Here is a 7767-nt window from a genome sequence, read left to right on the forward strand (position 1 = left end):
CTGTCTCTCTCTCTCTCTCTCCCTCTACTACCCTCTTAACTCCCCTCCCCATGCCCTGAATAAACTCTAGTCTATACTATACCATTGTGTGGCTGGTCCCTCAGGGTGAAGGGATGCCTCAGCATGAGCCTCGCTGAGACATCCCCTCCCCCCCCCCCCCCCTACCTCTCCACACGCCCAGAGACCAGGACAGACCTAACAGCCACTACCACAATGCCCCAGCTCCTGAACCATCCAGTCCCTGTATCCAAGTCATCTCTGACTGCGCTGTCACAGGCCAGCACAGGATGTCCAACTGCCCAAATCCCCTTGGCCTCCAGGCTTTTCAGATAGAAGCGACATTGTCTGTCTGTTTACCTTGGGAGAAAACAGTTTCAATAAAGGCTTATACTGAATTGCTGACTGCGGTGACCTCCCGTGCCTTTACCTTGTTGACGCTGGAGAGATTTTTAAAATAACTCCTGGCTTCCCAGAGCACCACAAAAGTACTCAACAAATATTTATTAAGTCCAGGACTACTCAGTCTTTCTAACAAACAGTCTTGGCCCTGCACTTGAATGTATAGTCAGGCACACGATTGCACGTGAATGTGTACTCAGAAACACAGTTGGAGGAGCCCTCCAGACCCCAAAATGACAAAGGGGGAAAGTTATATATACAGTGCCCGGCCCCTCCCAGGCACTCTCGTGAACACACACACACACACACACCCTTCACCTGGTACATGTCGCAAGATACATGCCATCTTATATTCTGCTGGCAGCAAAATGGGGCATCCTTAGTTATCTGGGGTCTCTGTCTCCATTCATGCCTCTCCTCACCCCACAGCCGGTAGTTGGGTATCACCAGGTCTCCACTACCCCGGGTGAAGCAGCCCCACTCTTCAGTTCCAGGGCTGAACATGTCAAGACATGTTCCTGAAGGTCCAGAAAGCTAGTCCCGACCCACTACTGCTCCGATTTTGCTGCTGGTCTGAGAGGTGACAGCCAGGAATGGAAGGACAGATGCAGCCTCACAGGTACCTTCTGGGACTGATAGGAAAACCAAGGGACCAAGGGAGATATAAGGAAGGCTCCATGCTAACTGCTGGAGCTACCCAGGAAGGGAGAGGAAGTGTGGGCTCCAAAATCATCACTTCCCAGAAAAGTACTGGGGAGTCCCAAACAGGGCCTGGCAGATTTCAGAAGAAGTCACCTCCACACAAACTCCCAAGAAGTGCGACCACGGAACAAAGAGAACAGAAAATAGCCTGAGCAAGAGGACCAGGATAGAGCTTTTCAGACCCCTGAGAAATCAGAACAGACACTTCGAAAACTTCTCCAGCCTCAGCCTCAACATTAGAAATGTATTCCTTTGAGGGTCAGCTGGTCGAGTTGTTTGCCTTGCAAGTATACAACTCAGGTTGAAATCCCAGCACCCACAGGAAAGAGCCAGGCTTGGCTGCATGCTCTTGTAATACACACATGCACACACACAGATTCACAAATATACGCACACACTTGCATATGTGCATGCACACACACATACAGACTCACACAAACATACGCAGGCACACATACACACATGCACACATACTGGAAGCAGGAGACTAGAAGGGACTCCCTGGCCAGCCCACCTAGCCTGGTCAATGAGCTTCAGGCTCTAGCAGATCCTCAAAAAACAAGGTGGTGACCAGGCTGGAGAGAGAGAGAGAGAGAGAGAGAGAGAGAGAGAGAGAGAGAGAGAGAGAGAGAGAGATATCAGTGAATGGCATATTTAGGGTTTCTGTTGCTGGAAGAAAATGGGGACCAAAAGCATCTCGGAAAGGAAAGGATTAATTTTGCCTTACACTTCCAGGTCACAGACCACCACTGAGGAAAGCCAGGGCAGGAGGAACTTTGATTACTGGCTTGCTTTTCATAGGTCCCTCAGCTTGCTTTTCTTAGAGGACTCAAGATCACTTGCCTAGGGGTGACAGTGAGCTATGCCTGAATCATTAACCAAGAAAAGGTCCCACAGACTTGCCCTCAGGCCACCCAGATGGTGGTCATTCCTCAACTAAGGCTCCTTGGTCCCAGGTGGCTCAAGTTTGGGTTAAGTTGACAGAGGGAGGAAAAAAAGTATCACGATGTTACTGCTCCATTGTCTATCCCAAATAAATTATGGGACACTCTGCTCCACAGCGTCTCTCAGGGGTCCAGGCTGACAGATAGCAGCTCTACCATAGGGTAGTGACACCATCAGACTGAATCCTTGCTTTTGAGATAACTGTAGAGAAGGCTGGTTTCATTGGTTGGAGTCAGTCATGAGATCTTGTCTGACCTCCATTGAGAGGGAACTGGAAACTGTTAGTGAGCCTCGGAGAACTGGGAGACCATTGTTGTCTAGGCCACGTGTGATGATACAACGATCCATTGATTAGTTGAAGATGGATTGATTTTTTTTTTTAAAATACATGGTTTCTCTGGCTGTCCTGGAATTCACTCTGTAGACCAGGCTGGCCTCAAACTCAGAGAGAGTCTCCTGCCTCTGCCTCCCGAGTACTGGGATTAAAGGCGTGTACCAGCAGCGCTCAGCCAATGGTTGCTTTAAATAATTTTATGTAAGATCTACGAGCCCAGTGTAGAACAGGAAAGACAGACTGGTATAGTCTACTTTCTATTCTGGACAGTAAAAAGTTATGGTATTGTTTCTGTAAACAACTGAGGGAAGGAATCGATGTATGAGTAAGTGAGCAAGAGGGTACAGAGGCCTCGAAGCTACAAACGGCCTGCCCATAAACATTCACTAGCTTCAGGCTTCAAAGGTACAAAGATGAATAAACATGGATCTCTCCCTCAGGCCTTGCTCCCAGGGTACCTCAGCAGGACAGTAGCTCCTAGTCACAGGCTTGCTTTCTAGGAAATGAAGGAGCAAGGAGGAAATCTGTGGAGGCCTCACCTCAGAAGGGCATGCAGGGTGGTTTGAGAGCAAATGGGCCCGAGCCAGCTCATTTGTTTGAATACTTGATCCTTAGTTGAGGGAACTGTTTGGGAAGGGTTAGGGGGTGTGGCCTTGTGCAAGGAGGTGTGTCACTGTGTGCCAGCTTTGAGGTTTCAGAAGCCAGCCCGTACCATCCTCCCCTCCCCTGTTCCTCCTCTCTGTCTCTCATGATTGTGTCTCAAAAAGGTGAGTTCTCCTTGGCCATGTCTGCTGGCTTGCTGCTATGGTTCCCACCATGATGGGAGTATGACAGGCAGGGGGCAGCTTAGAGGAGAGAGTTGGTCAGGAAGCACCACGGGTTCAGGAAGAGGGAATGACCTGTGGGCAGGTAGGAAGATATATATATGTATGTATATATGTATATGTGTATGTATGTATATATGTGTCCATGTATGTATAGCTGTATATGTGTGTGTGTATATGTGTATGTGTGTATATATATATATATATGCATGAGTGTATGTTTGCTTTGTTTTGTTTGTTGTTGTTTTTCAAGACAGGGTTTTCTCTGTGTAGCCCTGGCTGTCCTGGAACTCACTCTGTAGACCAGGCTGGCCTCGAACTCAGAAATCGGCCTGCCTCTGCCTCCCAAGTGCTGGGATTAAAGGTGTGCGCCACCACTGCCTGGCAAGTGTATGTTTGCATATGTGTATGTATGTGTGTACGCATGTATGTGTATATATATGTGTAGCATGTATTCATGTGTGTATGTGTGTGCATATGTATGTATGCATGTATGTATGTATGTTATATACGCATGCATGTATGCATGTGTGTGTGTATGTGTGTATGTATGTAGAATGGGTCAGATGGCAAAGCCTGTCATATCTTTCACTCCTCACTCACTCTGTCAGTCCCTAAAGTGTTGTGACAGGCTTCCCACAGCTCTGCTTCTGGTTCCCTGCAGAGGCTGACAGTATGTATAGCCGGTTCCCTCTTCAGGACTTGCCTCCAGCCTGTCTGCACTGAAGGTGCACCCAGATGGCTGATGGGATGAAAAAGCCAAACAGCTGGGTCCTCCAGGCAGGACCAGCTGAGCTGCTCTCAGGCCTTTGGTCTCCGTCAGACCCCATCTCCTCTTTCTGCCTAACCTGACTCTCTTTATACCCAGATAGATGTGCACACTGCAAACACACCCCCTCCCCTCACATCCAACCAGTGGGGAGTTTAAGTGACTAGTGAATTCCCAGGGATCCTTTCCTGGGAGTATCTACACACCAGTAATAATACTAATGTTTACGGAGAGATTTCTCTGTGACCTTACTTAATGAAGGCTAGAATTTAGGCCAAAGGAACCAACTTCTTTTTTTTTTTTTTCTTGTATGTGTGTGTTCATGTGTGTAGGTGCAAGCACACATGCATATGTGTATGTAGATGTATGTGTGTCACGCCAGAGGCCAACCTTGTGTGTCATTTCTCAGGGGCTGTCCTGCCTAGTGTTTCTTGTTTGTTCAAGACTGTGTTTCCCTATGTAGCCCTGGCTGTCCTGGAAATCGCTCTGTAGAACAGACTGGCCTCAGACTCACAGGAATCCACCTGCCTCTGCCTCCCGAGTGCTATCCCCACTGTGCCCATCTTCTGCTTGTGTTTCTTAAAAAAATATTTTTATTAAATTTTATTTCTTTAGTGTGTGTGTGTGTGCACGTGCATGAGTGTGTTCTGTGGCATGCACATGAATATCAGAGGAACCAGTCTTCTCCTACCAAGTGGGTCCTGGGAATTGAACTCACATAGTCAGGTTTGATGGCACTGTTCTGGCCAGGTCCCGCCTCTGCTTCCTGATCATTTATATTAAAAGTGAGTGCCACTACACCAGGTCCTCAGGTCCTTGCTTCATCATTCCTTTTCTTTCCTTGTCTGTTGTGGTATGAGGATCAAACCCAGACCACGGGGACTTTAATGTGGTTTGTTAGGTCGAAACATCATCTAAACGGAGCTCGAACATTTTTGTTTTTAAAATATCTAATTATAGACTGAAGATGTGGCTCAGTCAACAGAGAGTTTGTCTAGCACATACAAAGCCCTGGGACCCAGGCCAATTTTGTATAAGCTGGGTGTGGTAGCACACACCTGTCATCCCAGCACCAGGAGGTAGAGGCAGGAGGTTCAGAAGTTCAAGGTCTTGGGGCTAGAGAGATGGCTTATATCATTTAAGACTGCACAATGCTTTTGCAGAGGACTTGAATTCAGTTCTCAGTATCCCTGTCAAGCAGCTCAGGACCACCACCTGTCACTGCATATCCAGGAGATCTGGTGCCCTCTTCTGGACTCCTAAGGCACTTGCACTTACATGCATATACACATAATTAAAAGCTAACTCTTGAAAGAAAGAAAGAGAGAGAGGGGGGGGAAGGGAAGGGAAGGGAAGGAAAGGGAAGGGAAGGGAAGAGAAGAGAAGAAAAGAAAAAAGAAGTTAGGATCATCTTCAGTTAGATATTGACTTGGAAACCATCCCAAGCTATATGAGATCCTGTTTCAACAAAACAGCTCTCAAGATACCCTCCCTCAAGACCAGCTTTCCGGATGATCCCCAAGGATCTGAGAACCTGGTGTTCTTTACTATTTTTCTTCCCTAACAAACTCTTTTTAAAGCCCTTCCCGAGACAAGCCTGAGCGTACACCCTCAAAGTGCTAAGAATTTAGAGCTTAGAGTCTCTGATTGCACAGTGGGGCTATGGCCTCAGAAGTTCAGAGCCACCCCTTCCTCTCCCCACCCTGGACAGGTGCCTTGGTGGTGTGACATGAAACAAGACCCCAGGAGCAGCTCCTGGCTTTAGCTAGAGTGACTCAGGCAGGGGTCAGGGTAAGTCCACCCATTCCTGTGGCTCCACCCCCTCCTCTTCTTCAGTGGCTCAACCTTGTCTTTGCCCTAAGGTGGCTCTGGGTTCTTCTGGGGTTATATTGGCACAAGAGCCACCCTAGAAGACAGTGGCTGCTACTTTAAGCCCCAGCGATAGTGGCCCCATTATGGTTGCCGAGTCAGGAGGGATGTGATGTCTCTGACCATCCTCTGTGGCTTCTTAGAGTTCTGAACCTGTGGGAAAACCAACTGCCAGGTCTCCTCCTGGACACATCCTAGCAGCTGAGGAAGAAGCTGACGGAGAGTGAGTGAGGCAGGCATGGCACTGACACAAACAACCGTGAAATGTGACGAGCGTGGGCTTGGCAGCCCACATCTATAATCCAAGACAGGGAAGATCACGGGTTGGAGGCCAGCCTAGACTATATAATAAGATCTTGTCTAAAATGAAGAGCCAGGTGTGGCAGCACATGCCTGTGACCCTGACTCTTAGGCGGCAGAGGCAGAGGAATTGTAAGGAGTTGGAGGCCGGCTCGTCTGAAATTAAAATAGAACCGAGCCAGTTACTTTGCTAAGATAGTGATTTGAGGGGGAGGGAGATTATTTCTCCCACTCGTGAATCCGGGGAAGGTGTTCTAGGTGGCGGGGCACCCCTATGTGGTGATTCAAGGGTCCACGCCCTTTCCATTCCACAGGTCCCCCATCCACGGGGGCCTGGCGGTCTCTTCCTTGTGCTGGAGAGGGACGGGTCTAAAGAGCATGCGTGCACTTTGTCACCTGTCTCAGGAGAATTCAAATAGCCTCCTCCTTACCACGGGTGAGAACCCAATGATTCCCCCTCCCTCCCCAAGGGTTGCACAGGTCTTTATAGTCCCTGGCTGGGACCCGATTAGGGGTGACTTTTCCTAACGACAAATGACTTGCTTCTGAAGGAAGGAAGTCTTGGGAGTCTGAAGTCTCCCGGCTTCAGCGCACAGGCAGACGTGCTCTCTTCCCGCCCAGCTTCCTAGGGTTTTTTTCTGCTGAGTCACCAGACTGGGTGAGAGACCGCTTCAGAGGTGCCTATGAAATGGGTTCTTTCATGTGTGGGATCTTCCAGCTCCACACGAAACGAAACCATAAGGTCCACACAAAGACAAAAAGACAGTGTGCGCCCACGTCTCGTCACACAGCAGGGACCCACTTCCTCCTTCTGGTACACAGCTTTTAAAAGAAAAAAGGAAAAGAAAAAAAAAAAAAAAAGCTTAACATCAAAGCCAAAGGATTTCACTGTGGACCCAGGGGCAGGAAAATCCCTCATTCAGCAAATCCTTCTAGAATCCCCGGGGGACCTAGGAGAAGGATAGCTAAGAAGCCCCTGGCATTTGGGTGGCATACTGGGGGTGCATTAACTTCAGCCTAGATCTGGAAGGGTTGGGGGCTCGCTCCCTGAAACCTCAAGAAAGGCCCAGTTTTTCTCTGAATTTTGACAGGCTAGAAATGGCCCCATCTGCTGCGGCCTCTTCTATCTCAGGGTTTCTGAACAGAGTAGAGGGAGGTGGAAAGGGGGGTGCCTTTGGGGAAATGATCAGACTGTCAGGTCTGGCGGTATAGATCTCCGACGCCAGCCACCTGGGAGTCTGAGGCAGGAGGATGAGAGGTTCGATGCCTATATAGTGATTCTGGAGAATTAAGGGAAACCTTGCGTCAAAGTGAAGCGTGAAATCAAAGATTTGGGGGGCGCAACTCAGTGGGAGGGCGCTTGCCTGGTATGCGCGCGCAGTCTCCGATTCAATGTTTTTGTACTGAAGCAAAGGAAAAAGGAAAACACAGGACAAAACAAAGCCGTCAGGGATTAGAAAAAAAAACAGCTGCTATGTAGAGGACACAAAGCCTTGGCTCGATCCCACCCATGTACCATACCCTGGGTGCTGAGGCATAGGCCTGTGATCCAGGCGCTTGGGACGTAAAACCAGGAAGATGAGGGGCTCAAGCTCATCCTTGACTATGTAGGTGTTCTCGGCCAG

Source organism: Arvicanthis niloticus, chromosome 20 (assembly GCF_011762505.2).
Source record: "Arvicanthis niloticus isolate mArvNil1 chromosome 20, mArvNil1.pat.X, whole genome shotgun sequence".
Taxonomy (NCBI): domain Eukaryota; kingdom Metazoa; phylum Chordata; class Mammalia; order Rodentia; family Muridae; genus Arvicanthis; species Arvicanthis niloticus.